The sequence below is a fragment of the Prionailurus bengalensis genome, chromosome B1 (genome assembly GCF_016509475.1).
Source record: "Prionailurus bengalensis isolate Pbe53 chromosome B1, Fcat_Pben_1.1_paternal_pri, whole genome shotgun sequence".
Lineage (NCBI taxonomy): Eukaryota > Metazoa > Chordata > Mammalia > Carnivora > Felidae > Prionailurus > Prionailurus bengalensis.
The window spans coordinates 90,994,050-91,011,802 of NC_057344.1; the positions used below are offsets into that span (position 1 = coordinate 90,994,050).

Below are 17,753 nucleotides of genomic sequence, written 5' to 3' on the forward strand. Positions count from 1 at the left end.
AGAGCACACAAGCAAGGAAGGAGCAGAGAGAAAGGGAGACACAGAATTCAAAGCAGGCTCCAGGCTCTGAGCTGTCAGCACAGAGCCCGATGTGAGGCTCAAACTCATGAACCGTGAGATCATGACCTGAGCTGAAGTCAGACGCTCAACCGATGGAGCCACCCAGATGCCCCAACTTTTTTTTTAATTTTAGAGAGAGAGAGCATGTGAGTCAGGGAGAGAAGTGGAGGGGGATGGAGAGAGAGACAGAGACAGAGACAGAGAAGGAGAGAGAATCTTAAGTAGGCTCCATGCTCGGGGCAGAGCTCGATGTGGAGCTCTATCCTACAACCTTGCAATCATGACCTGAGCCAAAATCAAAAGTTGAACAGTCAACCAATGGAGCGCCACCCAGGTACCCCAAAAGTTCATTCACTATGGAGAGAGGTGTAACTACTCCTTCCTCCTCTACTTGTTTTCATGCTCATGTTCTTTGGGGTGGTTGCTATCTGAGTCTTTTATAGCCACTTGGCTATTTGGCTTCTTCCAAAAACTTGTCCACATCAAAAGGACCTTCCTCAAACTGAACTGGTCCTTCTCGGCCTCTTTGTCTGTGGTCCAAACCAGAAAACTCCTTATTGAGAACAACTCCGTTGGTCTTTATTCTGGCTTCTAGGTCATCACCATACTGACCTTGTCCAGAATTTTACTGGGCCTGTAAATATTCTGCATCATTATCTTTGACACCTCTGCAGACTTGATCACAAATGTTGTAAATTTCATTTTTTACACCTGTAAAAATACTGTCCATACCCTTGGATTGCTTGAAGGGCTCTTGGTCATACTGAACGTCATTGGACATCTGAGGATTGGGCACATGAAGAGCGATGACGTCACTGATACCTCGATTTTCATTTGTCTGTAGTTTTGACCTCTTATTAGGAGCTTCCCTGGAAAGATTCCAGTCATGTGGTCTGTCTTTTTACCTGTAATTCTAGATTTCATCCCTCCCATGGGTCTCCCAATCCTCTTTTTTCACATGGGTTTTGATCCCAGCTCTTCTCTCACTGGCTTTCTGGGATGTTTCTCTAAGATTCTCTCCATGTTTCTTCTTTTCTTTTTGAGCCATCTCTCTCTCTACTTGAGAATGCATTTTTACAGCTTCATGAACATTCTGGCCAGCAATATAGTGGGCTTCTGCCAGCTTGGCAATGTTCTCATTGAGACGAAATGTCTGCAACCCTCTTCTGCTCGCAGCCAAACATTTGTCTAATGGAATTGTACAACCCTTTGCATTTTTCCGGTTTGAAATATAAGGAGGAATCTTCCATTCTTATGGCTCCTTCATGGTCATCTTTTGGCTAGGAGAATGCATGACAGGCACAGGAGGAGAAGGTGGTCCTTGGGGAGCTTTCTTATTAATCTTGAACCTTGGAGGTTCCACTGGATCTGTCAGCATTCTCACCATCCAAATAACTCTGTTTAGCTCCAGAATCGAAAGCCACTCTTGGTTGAGATGGTGAGTATCAAATACACAGAACAGTAGCTAGTTTATTAGCTGCTCACACTGGCATGGCTGCAGCAACCTTCTATGATACATATTTTTCTAGGGCTACCCTTGTCTTTTCTGTTAGCTCTTTAATGGCTTCTTCATCAGGTCTTTGCAGGTCTGGATCATCTGCATTCATGGCTTCCTTGGGAACCAGGTCACTGTACTTGCCATAAATAACCTTGTCGTTTGACTGTCCTGGCTGAGCAATTGCATTATATTTAAATTTCCTTCAGGATCTACCTAAATGGCCTGTGCATTTGACATTTTTTTTTTCTTTCATCACATATCTAGTGGATACTGGGCAATATAGGTCTCTGGAAAAGTACCTCCATCTCCAAAATCCTCTAATAATCACAGTATCCAGTTTTTCTGGTACCCCATATGGTCTTTGAGAGACCAGAGAGGTCCGTCGTGATCTCTGGGATCTTCCCTTTTCTTCAGCCTCAAGCTGGTCCTAAGATAGCTCAGTAGGTGAAGGTAAAAAGCTGGTAAACATCTTGTTCTTCTTCCAGAGTGAACCGTAATGATTTTTTTTTAGATGTTCTCTACTGTATCACCTACTATCTTCAACACATACACATACACACATAATTTTATTATAAACATTGTATTAGCTTTACTGAAGCCATTTTACAGGAATATTGTTTTTCAAAAAAAGAAACATTCTGAACTTATTGCTGTTTTTATCTTTTATTTCTTCTTTTGTGTTTCTTCTTTTATTTTAAAGTATTTTATATAGATACAGGGACAAGAGTTAAAATGTGAAATAAATTTTCTGGAAATAGATTGTCTTGTTTGGAGAGCATAAATAAATCCGAGTACTATAATTTCTTTTCTAGTTGAAGTAGAAAAGGGGTATATAAGTTAAAGTTATGAGATAAAACTAGTTTTTTATGGTATTAATTTTTTTCCTTATTTTGGCTTTTTGCTACATTCCTGTCTGGTGACTAAGAAGAAAAGTAGAGGAAGCTTGCAAGGAAAATCAGCTATAGAGACCGTGAGATCATCAGTATAGAAGATAAAAACAACTACCAGGTTTTAAAAGGTGGAGAGGGCAACACATGCTTAGAGAAAAATAATAAACTAGTTGAATAGAACTAGGTTCTAGAGAAGTGAAAATTTAGGAGTAGCAGATATGCAATTGATAAGAAAAATTAACATATACCTTAATTTTTAATGTTATTGTTCGTAATTTTCTACCTTTGTTCTTATATTTTTTTTTCTTGGCTAATATTCAAACTGAAAACAGTTTCCTACAGTGAATTAGGTGCTATGCATAGCATAGAACTGGGGATGCTGTGCACTGGTTCATTGAATTTACAATCCAAGTTAATATTATTGTGTAATGCTTCAGTGAGTGTGGTATACCTAAGAGGCAAATAAACTCTATCAGGCACCAAAGTGTCATTTCCTGTACCAGAAGCAGTAACAGAAATGGAACCCCAGTGTTCTGGAAGAAGATGTTTGCCTCTCGTGGGTGATCATGAGAAACTAATTTGCTCACAGTAGGATTGGATGATGATTGTGGCAGATTTGTCTTTACTTCTTTTTATTAAGGGCACAAGATCACAAAATTACCATTTGTATACTTGGGAAAACCAAAGATAACATTCAAATATAAAAAGAAAACACACATATCTACATACACTAACACACGGTCAGAATAAATGCATTGTCAAGCCTCAAACTTAGTGTTTTTCTGATGTATTTTAGTTTTTACTTCAGTATTAGAGTTCATCAGATATATTAAAGATATATATGTGAAAGACTAACTGTTTCTTGGAATGCCTAAATCAAAAAAAGAAAAAGAAAAAAAAAACTATGAATTTATGAATAGGAACAAGAAACTGTAATCTACTTGACTTTGGAGTTGACATCGGGGATGTATAGATAAATCCAAGGGTATGCTTAATTTAACTCAAAACAATATTATTTAGATCTGTCAAATGAAGAGGTTTGATAATTAAAACAATAATTTTACCATGGGAAGTATGTATACTGTCTGTTTAATTGTGAACCCACTGCTTATAATATTGTTTCACTGATTTTCTGAGACAGAGATCCCCAAATGCCTTGGCCATTTATTGTTCTTTTTTGTATACCCATGGGATAGGTAGCAATAAATGAGGAGACTATGCCTCTTAAATCATTTCACAAAATGTTCAGATAATTTCTACCCAGGAATAAAAGGACAGAACTAACATGCATAACATAAATACTATTAGATAGCAACTCTGATAGGTCATTTACATATGATATCTTATATAATTGCTTAGAAGTAAATTAATCTACACATTATCATTTTGGAATGTGAAGCTTAAATAATCATTGAGCTGGCATCTGTATGTTGTGTGAACATGCTGTTCACACTTGGTCCTGTCTACTACTCTTTTTTCCTTTAGATATATTATAGATATTAAGAATAATTGCAAACTAAAAACAAAAAAGATAGATGATAGGAAAAGTGAGTGTGCAGATGAGAACCACAAAACATATGAATGCAAAAATTTCAGAACAGTGTATTTAAAAGGCAAATAAGTTCATAAAATATTATTTCTTAAATGGATTATATTATCAAAATTGATTGAGCAAAGCTCACAAAAGTATACTTGGCACATTTTTCATTAATTATAATAGCATAGCCCCTTGTCCTCCCTTTCTTTCTCTCTCTCTCTCTCTCTCTCTCTCTCTCTCTCTCTCTCTCTCTCAAAATATACATTTAAACAAAAGATGCAAGAGGCTGGTGGTTAAAGGTGCCAAATGGGAATAGGGCTGCCTGGGTTTGAATTCCAGATCTTTCTCATAGCATCTGTGTGACAGTGGGCATTGTAAGAATTCCTGTCTCCTCAGGTTACTGAGTAGCCTGGATTAAACGGGTTAAAACTCATGAAGCCCACAGATCAGTCACTGACACATAGCAAGTGGTCAGTAACAAATAACTGCTGACGTGCTAATAGCCGTCTGGCTCGTCCACACAGGGTCTGCTCCAGGACCCCCAGAGCATGCATTTTTTTGAAAAATAATTTCTTATTTTCACTTACATAAATAATGTTTTTTGAGGGATTTCAAGGATTTAAAATATATATATAATTAATGATTTATAGTCATTTTACTTTTCAATGTTATCTTTTATAATATATTTCACACTGCTCTAATGTTTTATATGAATTAAAAACTTGATTGATTCTTGGAATATCATATAAATTGCCTTTAAATATTTTTTTAATGTTTATTTATTTTTGAGAGAGAAGAGACAGAGAGTGAGAACACAAGCAAGGGAGGGGCAGAGAGAGAGAGGGAGACACAGAATCGGAAGCAGGTTCCAGGCTCTGAGCTATCAGCACAGAGCCCAACGTGGGGCTCAAACTCATGAACTGTGAGATCATGACCTGAGCTGAAGTCGGACACTCAACCAACTGAGCCACCCAGGTGCCCCTAAAGGTTTGTAGTTTCAAGATGTATTTATTACAAAGTAAATTAAAAGAACTTTGTAAATTGCACATAAACACGATTGTTTAATTTGTCACAGCACATTTAAAGCATTCAATAGCAGTCAGAAAAGCTCTAAAATTACTGCAACTGTAGATATACAGATACCATTGTTCTAGCAAATAATTCTAAATCAGCGTATTTTATTACTTGCCAATCTCAATAGCTAAATTTTATAACAAGTAATTTTTCTTTTCTACTACCCTTATTTTAAACTACTAGTAAAGGAAAATACAGATTTTATAATTTGAGAGTACACCTTTTTACTCTGATGTTTAACCAAAATCATTAAATGTTCATTTCTAAGTATACTTAATGAATACTTGAGTAGAAGTAATGAGTTCCTTAAATATGCCTGACTTTAAGCGGCCGATTTTTACCATTTCTGCAGTTGCAATAAATATCCATTTCTGTTCACCCAGAAGAAATAATTTCTGGCAAATCTCTTCTAAATTCAAATGTATGTTGATCTTATTTACTAAATCTTACTTAACAATAAACAGTAACAACCAACACTAACAACAATAATAAAATTTATGACTTGGCTGCCCCACCATTTAATTGGATATAATCTTTAATTATTGAAACTAATCACTGTCTATACAAAATCCATTATATTTTTTGTTTGTGGCTTCTGTATTTTACTGCATTATTCAAGCAATCTATCATCAGAAGTAAAAGAAGTATGAATAAAGCACATACATTGTCTCATTGAATGGATATATTGAAAACAAAATTTAACTCAACTCTGATTTCCTTTCATATTTCAAACAAATGAACCAATTCATTGCTGGCTTAAGTACTTCTATGAATTAAATCACAATTATTAGCATATGTTGCCTGACTGAGGAGTGTCGGCTGATACAGGAGTATCATAATGAATCCAAAATAAATCTAAAGGTATTTGTAAAATATTTACAAACTATTACCATCCAGAATTGTTGCTAATTATCTTCTATTATAAGAAAAGCTAATGGGAACTTTTATCAATTATCTGTGATGTTTCCAAAAATTCTAACCTATATAATTCTGGGTATCAGAAATGTTGCTTAAATTGTTCAAGTTTTAACCATTTGCAGGTGGAGGGGTCAGACATGATTCCAAACTTCTCAGGATGTAGTATTTGCAAACATTTGTGCATATGTTATGCTTCTGCAGGGTTTCTCATTCTCCTGATAAGTACACTTAGTACTTTGTCATCATATAGCACAAACACGAATGCATGTAGCCTAGATGTCTATGAAAATGAGCCTTTTATCTCTCCATCTTTACATATAGTGTTCTAGTTTTCACTTCTGAATTTCATCTAGATGCTTTACTGCCTCTATTATTTCTTTGAAAAATATGCTATTAAAGAAATGAAAGTATATGTATATTTGACAAGTCAAAAGTTAATTCAGAGTTAGATGGTGGAGTAGTAGGGGGACTCTGGGCTTGCCTCATCCCTTGAATACAGCTAGATCAACATCAAATCATTTTGAACACCTAGGAAATCCATCTGAGGATTGGGAGAAAGGTCTGCACAATTTGAGAGAGGGAGGGAGGGAGGGAGGGAGGGAGGGAGGGAGAGAGAGAGAGAGAGAGAGAACTTGGCAGGTATGAGGTGCAGAGGCATGAATTGGGGGAGATAAAAGCTTTAGTGCCACAGAGGGTAGGGAGCCCTTTTCATGAAGAGAAGCAAAGAAGGGGAGAAAGCATCACATTGGATTTGTGCATGAAAAGCACCACCCCCCTCCCAATCACTGACTGGGGAATAGGGAGGAAAAGACTACCACAAGTTTTTGCAAACAGTTGAGCTCAAATACTGAGGTTTTGAAAGTTGGTGCCACTCACTGAAGTTGATCCAGGCAGATAGTGGTGCTCCTGGGGAGAAGGAGGGCTGAGGCCCGGGAGTGGACAGCAGACAGTGTAGTGTGGGGATCCACTGGGTGGCACTGGGAGACAATATTCCTTTTCCTAGAGTGCATTTGGAAGAGGGTATATTGATTCTCCAAAGACAAAAGACCTGGTTGAGTCTTTGAATAGCACTTCAAAGATAGGGGACCGAGGTGTGCCCAGAGGGTGGATAACCTGATCACAGCTTCTCACTGTGCTTCACCATAAATTTCAGGCACCTGTGCAGCCATGTGATTGCTTTCCTGGGACAGAACAGTGCCAGCACAGTGCTGTAAAGCTCTTCCCCAGAGGAGGGTAGTGGGTCCGTACCTTGCCAGTTCCTTAAGAGTTAGAGTCCTGAATTCCCACAGCACGCCAGAGAGAAAACACTGTGGCACCACGTTAAAAGCCCAGACACAGGAGTTGAGAGTGAGGACCTGACAGAAACTGAGAACTCAGAAAAGGAGATTGCTCACTCATCTGTGAGGGTTTTCTGGAACGGCAGCTGGTGAGAAATCCCTGCCCTGGGGATGAGAGAGAGGGGTGGCGCCATCTTCCCCCAGTTTACAAGCACTGTGGGACTTCAGTGAGCAACACAGTGCCCCAATGGAGGCTGGAGGCCTCCCTGTGCCCTGCAGGGGCATCTTTCCTAGGGAAGGTCTGACTACCAGCCAGGATAGTGGGCCTCTCCCCCAGAAGACCAACATAGGACCCCCACATGCACCAAGACTACTGAACATAGAGTGCTCCAAAGCGTTGGCTTTAGTTCTTTATTTTTTTTAATTTTTTTTTTAAATCAGGCTTACAGTTTTTTGTTTTGTGTTTATTTGTTTTTGTTTCTGTTTTTTCATTTCCTTTCTCTGTTTTTGGGAGATCAGGCTTGCTTGCTTTCTTTCTTTCTTTCTTTCTTTCTTTCTTTCTTTCTTTCTTTCTTTTCCTTCCTTCCTTCCTTCTTTCCTTCCTTTTTCTTTGGAATAAGGCTTATAGTTTTTCGTTTGCTTGCCTTCTTTTGTTCCTTTTCCTTTTATCTTTTTTTAGAACAGGTTTTTTTTTTTTCAACATTTATTTATTTTTGGGACAGAGAGAGACAGAGCATGAAAGGCGGAGGGGCAGAGAGAGAGGGAGACACAGAATCGGAAACAGGCTCCAGGCTCTGAGCCATCAGCCCAGAGCCCAACGCGGGGCTCGAACTCACGGACTGTGAGATCGTGACCTGGCTGAAGTCGGACGCTTAACCGACTGCGCCACCCAGGCGCCCCTGTTGTTTTTTTTTTTTTTTTTTTTAATGAGGCTTATTTTAAGAAACAAGCCAAGCACACCTAGTTAAAGGTACAAACACTGCCCACTACAAGCAAGGAGGAACTCTGCAGAGGACTGACATAGAGGAAAGAACAGCCAAATCATAATAGCAGAGTGCACATAGCATAGACCAGAAACACTTCCTGAAGTGCCAGGACCTGAACAGTGTATGGCCCCTTCTTAACATAGCATTACTCTCAGGAACAGGAAACATAAGAAACTTTAATTATAGACAAAAGACAGAAACCTAGATAAAATGACAAGATGGAGGAATTCTCCCCAAAAGAGAGATCAAGTAGAAACCACAGCCAGGGATTTTCTCAAAAGAGATATAAACCATATATCTGAACAAGTTTTAGAACAGCAGTCATAAGAATAGTCGCTGGGCTTGAAAGAAGACTAAAGGACAAGAGAGAAACACTTGTTGAAGAGATAAAAGACTGAAAAACTAGTCAGGCTGAAATAAAAAAATGCTATCCCTGAGAAATAAAACTGACTGATGCAATTACAATGAAGATGGAAAAGCAGAGGAAAGAATAAGTGATATAAGAAGATAAAATTATAGACAATAATGAAGCTGAAAAGAAGAGGGAAAGAAAACTATTGGATCATTAATAGAGACTTAGGGAACTCTGTGTTTCCATGAAGAGCAATAATGTCCTTACCATAAGAGTCCCAGAGGGAGAATAACAGGAAAAGGGAGTAGAAAGTTTATTTAAACTTAATTATAGTTGAGAACTTTTCTAATCTGGGGAAGTAAACAGGCATTCAAGTCCAAGAGGCACAGAGAACTCCCCAAAAATAAATATAATAAATAAATAAATAAATAAATAAATAAATAAATAAATAGATAAATGTTAAAACAAAGACATATCATAGTGAACTTGCAAAATACAGAGACAAAGAGAGAATTCTGAAAGCACCTATGAACAAAAGGCCTTTAACCTACAAGGGAAGACAGATCAGGTTTGCAGCAGACCTATCCACAGAAACTTGGCAGACCTGAAGGGATTGGCATGATATATTCAATGTGCTAAATGAGAAAAATATGCAGCCAAGAATATTTTATCCAGCAAGACTGTGATATAGAATAGAAGGAGAGATAAAGAGTTTACAAAACAAACAAAAACTAAAGGAGTTCACGAACACTAAACCAACTCTGCAAGAATTATTAAAAGGGACACTTTTAGTGGGCAAGTGAGGCCAAAAGTGACAAAGACTAGAAAGGAACAGACACAATCTACAGGAACAGAGACTTTACAGGTAATACAATGGTACTAAATCCATATCTATCAATAACTACTCTAAAGATAAATGAATAAATGGACTAAATGTACCAATCAAAAGACATAGGGTATCAGAATGGATAAAAAAAATACCTATTGATATGCTTCTTGTAAGAGACCATTTTATATCCAAAGAAACTTCCAGATTGAAAATGAGGGGATGGAGACTCATTTGTCATGCTAAGAATATGAAAAGAAAGCTGAAGTAGCCACATTTGTACCAAACAAACTCGATTTTAAACCAAACACTGTAACAAAAGATGAAGAAGTGCACTGTATCATAATTAAGGGGTCTATATAACAAGATCTGGCAATTATAAATATTTATGCCCCCAACCTGGAAGTAGTCCAGCCAAATATATAAGTCAATTAATAACAAATTTAAAGAAACTCATTGAAATAATACAAAAATAGTAAGGCACTTTAACAGACAAATCATCTAAGCAGAAGACCAATAAGGAAGAAATGACTTGAATGACACACTGGAACAGATGTCCTTAACAGATATATTTAGAGCATTTGATCGTAAAGAAGCAAAATACACATTCTCTTTGTGTGCCCATGGAACATTCTCCAAAATAGACCACATACTGGGACACAAATCAGGCCTCAACCAGTACAAAAAGACTGAGATCATACCATGTATCTTTTCAGACTGCAACACTATAAAACTAGAAGTCAGCGACAAGAAAAAAACTTGTGAAGGCCACAAATACATGGAGGTTAAAGAACATCCTACTAAGGAGGGGCACCTAGGTGGCTCAGTCCATTAAGCATCTGACTTCAGCTCAGGTCATGATCTCTCAGACTCAGTTCATTGGCAGCTCAGTGCCTGGAGCTGGCTTCTGTATTCTGTGTCTCACTCTCTCTCTTCCTCTCCAAAAGTAAATAAACATTAAAAAAAAAAAAGAACAGGGGCGCCTGGGTGGCGCAGTCGGTTAAGCGTCCGACTTCAGCCAGGTCACGATCTCGCAGCCCGTGAGTTCGAGCCCCGTGTCAGGCTCTGGGCTGATGGCTCAGAGCCTGGAGCCTGTTTCCGATTCTATGTCTCCCTCTCTCTCTGCCCCTCCCCTGTTCATACTCTGTCTGTCTCTGTCCCAAAAATAAAAAATAAAAAAAAAAAAGAACATCCTACTAAGGAATGAATTGGTAAGCCAGTAAACTAAGAAAGAAATCAGAAAATACATGGAAGCAAATGAATATCAAAAGACAACAGTCCAAAATCTTTAGGATTCAGAAAAGGCAGTCATAAGGGGGACATAAATAGCAATACAGGCCTTCTCAGAAAGCCAGAAATATCTCAAATACCCAAACTAACTGTACACATTAAAGGAGCTGGAGAAAGAACAGCAAATAAAGCCCAAAGCCAGCAGAAGAATGGAAAAAATAAAGATGAGAGCAGAAATAAATGATATGGAACACTTCAATAAACAAACAAACAAGCAAACCTAATAGAACAAATCCACAAAACTAGGAGCTTGTTCCTTGAAAGAACTAACAAAACTGATAACCCCCTAGCCAGACTTATCAAAAAGAAAAGGATCCAAGTATATAAAAAAAAATGAAAGAAGGGAGATCACAACCAACATTGCAGAAATACAAACAATTATAAGAGAATATTATGAGCAATTATATACCAACAAACTGGGCAATCTGGGAGAAAGGAGTAAATTCCTAGAAACATATAAACTACCAAAACTGAAACAGGAAGAAATAGAAAATTTGAACAGACTCTTAACCAGCAGAGAAATTGAATCAGTAATCAAAAGTCTCCCAACAAAGAGTCTAAGGCCACATGGCTTCCCAGGGGAATTCTACCAAACATTTAAAGAAGAATTAATACCTATTCTTCTGAAACTGTTAAAAAAATAGAAATGGAAGGAAAACTTCCAAATTATTTCTATGAGGCCAGAATTACCTTGATTCCCAAACTGGACAAAGACACCACTAAAAATAATTACAGACCAATATCCCTGATGAGCATGGATGCAAAAATTCTCAACAAGATATTATCAAATCGAACCAAATAGTACTTTAAAAGTATTATTCACCACAATCAAGTGGGATTTATTCTAGGCTGCAGGGGTGGATTAATATCTGCAAATCAGTAAATGTGATATACCCCATTAATAAGAGAAAAGATAAGAACCATATGATCCTCGAAATAGATGCAGAAAAAGCATCCTCAAGAACATAAGGATAGAAGGAACATTCCTCAATCATAAAAGCCATATATGAAAGACCCACTGCTAATATCATCCTCAATGGAAAAACCTGAGAGCTTTTCCCCTAACGTCAGGAACACGACAGAGATGTCCATTCTCATCACTGTTGTTCAACATAATATTGCAAGTCCCAGCCTCAAATCTTATAACAGAAAGAAATAAAAGAAACAAGTTTTGCTATTTTCAGATGACATTGTATATTCTATGTAGAAAACATGAAAGATTCCACCAAAAAAATTGCTAGAACTGATATGTGAATTCAGCAAAGTCATAAGATGTAAAATCAATGTACAGAAACATGTTGCATTTCTATACACCAATAATGAAGTAGCAGAAAGAGAAATCAAGAAATTGACCCCACTTATAATTGTACCAAAACCCATAAGATTCCTAGAAATAAACCTAACCAAAGTGGTGAAAGATCTGTATTCTGGAGACAATAGAACACTTATGAAAGAAATTGAAGAAGACATAACGAAATGGAAAAATGTCCCATGCTCATGGACTGGAAGAACATATATTGTTAAAATGTCTGTACTATCCAAAGAAATCTATACATTCAAGGCAATCCCTAGCATTTTTCACAGAGGTAGAAGACATACTTCTAAAATTTGTGTGGAACCAGAAAAGACCCCCAAATATTCAAAGTGATATTGAAAACCAAAGCAAAGCAAGAGGCATCAAAATTCTGGACTTGAAGCTGTATTACAATGCTATAATCATCAAGACAGCATGGTACTGGCACAAAAACAGACACATAGATCAGTGGAACAGGACAGAGAATCCAGAAATAAACCCACAACTATGTGGTCAACTAATATTCCAACAAGCAGGAAAGAATATCCAGTGGAAACAAGACAGTGTCTTCAACAAATGGTGCTGGGAAAATTGAACAGCGACATGCAGAAGAATGACCCTGAACCACTTTCTTACGCCATGCACAAAAAATAAATTCAAAATGATGAAAGACCTAAATGTGAGACATGAAACCATCAAATTCTTAGAGAACAGAGGCAATAACATCTTTGACCTTAGCCATAGCAACTTCTTACTATACACATTTATGGAGGTGTGGAAAACAAAATCACAGATGAACTATTGGGACTTCACTAAGGTAAAAAGCTTCTGCACAGTGAAGAAACCAATCAATAATACTAAAAGGCAGTCTACAGAATTGGAGAAGATATTTGCAAATGACATATCAGATAAAGAGCTAGTATCTAAAGTCCAAGCTTATCAGACTCAACACCCAAAAAATAAGTAATCCAGGTAAGAAATGGGCAGAAGATATGAAAAGACATTTGTCCAAAGACATATAAATGACTAACAGACATATGAAATAATGTTCAACATCACTCATCAGGAAAATACAATCAAAACCACAATGAGATAGAATATCACAACTGTCAGAATGGCCAAAATTAACAACTCAGAAAACAACAGACGCTGGTGAGTTTGTGGAGAAAGGGGAACACTCTTATCTTACAGTGTTGGTGGGAATTTAACTGGTGCATCCACTTGGGAAAACAGTATAGTGGTTCCTCAAAAAGTTTTAAATAGAACTGTGTTATGACCCAGCAATTGCACCTCTAGGTATCCATCCAAAGGATAGAAAAACACTGACTTGAAGGGGCACATGCAGTCCAATGTTTATATTAACACTATCAATAATAGCCAAATTATGGAAAGAGCCCAAATGTCCAACGGTTGATAAAAGGATAAAGAAAATGCGGTTTTATATGCAATGGAATATCACCAGGCCATCAAAAAGAATGAAATCTTGCCATTTGCAATGATGTATATGGAACTAGAGTATGTTATGTTAAGCGAAACAAATCAGTCAGAGAAAGACAAATACCATTTGATTTCACTTATATGTGAAATTTAAGAAACAAAACAGATGAACATATCAGAAGGAAAGGAAAAATAAAATAACATAAAAACACAGGGAGACAAACCATAAAAGACTCTTAACTATGGAGAACAAAGTATGGGTTTCTGGAGGAATGGGCTAGATGAGGGATGGGCATTAAGGAGGGCATTGTTGTGATGAGCACTGGGTGTTAAAAGTAAGCAAAGAATCACTAAATTTTACTCCTGAAACCAATACTATACTATGTGTTAACTAACTTGAATTTAAATAAAATCTTAGAAGAAAATAAAAGTTACTTCACTATATCTAAACTTCATTTCACCTCTATATTCAGAAAGCATTTGAAAACTAATAGTAAACTCATGAGATAAAAATGAAGCATTTAGTGAATAAATGCTAAGTAATTATGAAATTTAATTTAAACTTTTTAGATCAGTGCACACATACACTTGATATACAGTATACATTTTTCTGTATATATCTATCAGCATGATATATATACATGATAATTACTGTTGTTAATTGGTAGATTTTTATTATCAAAAAACAACAGTTTTGATTTTTTTTCAAATTAGTTGTATTCTTTTTTGAATGGATGAAAAGCAAAGAATATTATTTCTGATATAAACTTACCTTTCAAGTAGATGATACTACAGATGTTCATAAGAGCACATTGAGTGGTATGTAGTTTAAAAGAAGAGGTGCTTTCCAACTTGAAAATAGTATAACAAAAAAACTTAGCGTTAAATATTATGAGGAATTGAAGAATTATAGCAACTGATATATTTAATTTAAAAACTTGAAATAGGGGAATCAGGAAGATGGCGGCGTAGGAGGACGCTGGGCTCACCCTGTCCTGCTGATCACTTAGATTCCACCTACACCTGCCTAAATAACCCAGAAAACCGCCAGAAGACTAGCAGAACAGAGTCTCTGGAGCCAAGCGCACATGAGAGGCCCACGGAAGAGGGTAGGAAGGGCGGAGAGGCGGTGCGCACTCCACGGACTTGCGGGAGGGAGCCGGAGCGGAGGGGCGGCCCGCCGGCATAAGCAGAGCCCCCGAGTCTGGCTGGCAAAAGTGGAGGGGCCGGTCGGAGTGTGTTCCCACAGCAACCGGGACTTGACATCTGGAAGGTTATAAGCTAACAGCTCTGCTCAGAGAACGGGAGGGCTGGAGGACAATGGGAGGGAGAGTTGTTGAGCCCCGAAGGCAGAGCTCAGCTTGGCGGGGAACAAAGGCGCTTGCCAGCGCCACCTCACTCACCTATCTCCCAGCCAAAATCCCAAAGGGAACCAGTTTCTGCCAGGGAACTTGCTTGCTCCACGCAAACACCCAACGCTGTGCTTCTGCGGATCCATCCCTCCTGCTGGTCTGACTCCCTCCCGGTGCCGCAGGGCCCCTCCCAAAGCAGATCTCCAAAGGAAAAGGGAGCTGAGCCTGCCCCTTCCGCCCCTGTGCACCCTGCCAATCCACCCCAGCTAATACGCCAGATCCCCAGCATCACAAGCCTGGGAGTGTGCAAGTAGCCAGGATGGGCCACACCACCCCACAGTGAATCCCGCCCTTAGGAGAGAGGAGGAGAAGACACACACCAGTCTGACTGGTGGGCTGGGGGCAGACATCAGGTCTGACTATGGCCCCGCCCACCAAGGCAAGTTATTCAAGACAGCACAGGGGAAGTGCCCCACAGTCCCACACCACTCCAGGGACTATCCAATATGAGGAAACGGAAGAATTCCCCTCAGAAAAACATCCAGGAAATAACAACAGCTAACGAACTGATCAAAAACGATTTAAACAATATAACGGAAAGTGAATTTAGAATAATAGTCATAAAATTAATCACTGGGCTTGAAAACAGTATAAAGGACAGCAGAGAATCTCTTGCCACAGAGATCAAGGGACTAAAGAACAGCCAGGAGGAGCCAAAAAATGCTATCAACAAGTTGCAAAATAAAATGGAGACAGCTAGAGCTTGGATTGAAGAGGCAGAGGAGAGAATAGGTGAACTAGAAGATAAAATTATGGAAAAAGAAGAAGCTGAGAAAAAGAGAGATAAAAATCCAGGAGTATGAGGCAAAAATTAGAGAACTAAGTGATGCACTAAAAAGAAATAATATACGCATAATTGGTATTCCAGAGGAGGAAGAGAGAGGGAAAGGTGCTGAAGGTGTACTTGAAGAAATAGTAACTGAGAACTTCCCGGATCTGGGGAAGGAAAAAGGCATTGAAATCCAAGAGGCACAGAGAACGCCCTTCAGACATAACTTGAATAGATCTTCTGCACGACATATCATAGTGAAACTGGCAAAATACAAGGATAAAGAGAAAATTTTGAAAGCAGCTAAAGATAAACGTGCTATAACATATAAAGGGAGACCTATAAGACTCGTGACCAATCTCTCTACTGAAACTTGGCAGGCCAGAAAGGAATGGCGGGAGATCTTCAATGTGATGAACAGAAAAAATATGCAGCCGAGAATCCTTTATCCAGCAAGTCTATCATTTAGAATAGAAGGAGAGATAAGGTCTTCCCAAACAAACAAAAACTGAAGAAATTCATCACCACCAAACCAGCCCTACAAGAGATCCTAAGGGGGATCCTGTGAGACAAAGGACCAGAGACATCACTACAAGCATGAAACCTATGGACATCACAATGATCCTAAACCCATATCTTTCTATAATAACACTGAATGTAAATGGAATAAATGCACCAACCAAAAGACATAGGGTATCAGAATGGGTAAAAAAACAAGACCCATCTATTTGCTGTCTACAAGAGACTCATTTTAGACCTGAGGACACCTTCAGATTGAGAGTGAGAGAATGGAAAACTATTTATCATGCCATTGGCAATCAAAAGAAAGCTGGAGTAGCCATACTTATATCAAACAAATTAGACTTTAAATTAAAGGCTGTAACAAGAGATGAAGAATAGTGTTATATAATAATCACAGGGTCTATCCATCAGGAAGAGCTAACAATTATAAATGTCTATACGCCGAATACGGGAGCCCCAAAATATATAAAACAATTACTCACAAACATAAGCAACCCTATTGATAAGAATGTGGTAATTGCAGGGGACTTTAACATTCCAATTACAGAAATGGATAGATCATCTAGACACACGGTCAATAAAGAAACAAGGGCCATGAATGGGACATTGGATCAGATGGACTTGACAGATATATTTAGAACTCTGCATCCCAAAGCAACAGAATATACTTTCTTCTCGAGTGCACATGGAACATTCTCCAAGATAGATCACATACTGGGTCACAAAACAGCCCTTCATAAGTTTACAAGAATTGAAATCATTCCATGCATACTTTCAGACCACAATGCTATGAAGCTTGAAATCAACCACAGGAAAAAGTCTGGAAAACCTCCAAAAGCATGGAGGTTAAGGAACACCCTACTAAAGAATGAGTGGGTCAACCAGGCAATTAGAGAAGAAATTAAAAAATATATGGAAACAAATGAAAATGAAAATACAGCAATCCAAATGTTTTGGGATGCAGCGAAGGCAGTCCTGAGAGGAAAATACATTGCAATCCAGGCCTATCTCAAGAAACAAGAAAAATCCCAAATACAAAATCTAACAGGACACCTAAAGGAAATAGAAGAAGAACAGCAAAGACAGCCTAAATCCAGCAGGAGAAGAGAAATAATGAAGATCAGAGCAGAAATAAACAATATAGAATCTAAAAAAAAACTGTAGAGCAGATCAACGAAACCAAGAGTTGGTTTTTTGAAAAAATAAACAAAATTGATAAACCTCTAGCCAGGCTTCTCAAAAAGAAAAGGGAGATGATCCAAATAGATAAAGTCATGAATAAAAATGGAATTATTACAACCAATCCCTCAGAGATACAAGCAATTATCAGGGAATACTATGAAAAATTATATGCCATGCCAACAAACTGGACAACCGGGAAGAAATGGACAAATTCCTAAACACCCACACTCTTCCAAAACTCAATCAGGAGGAAATAGAAAGCTTGAACAGACCCATAACAAGCGAAGAAATTGAATCAGTCATGAAAAATCTCCCAACAAATAAGAGTCCAGGACCAGATGGCTTCCCAGGGGAGTTCTACCAGACATTTAAAGCAGAGATAATACCTATCCTTCTCAAGCTATTCCAAGAAATAGAAAGGGAAGGAAA

The 17,753-nt window shown here is 38.1% G+C and overlaps 1 pseudogene; it reads right to left on the minus strand.

The window, feature by feature from the left end:
• Positions 1-407: 407 nt before the first annotated feature.
• Positions 408-2,027, minus strand: LOC122469014 (annotated as a pseudogene).
• Positions 2,028-17,753: the final 15,726 nt, after the last annotated feature.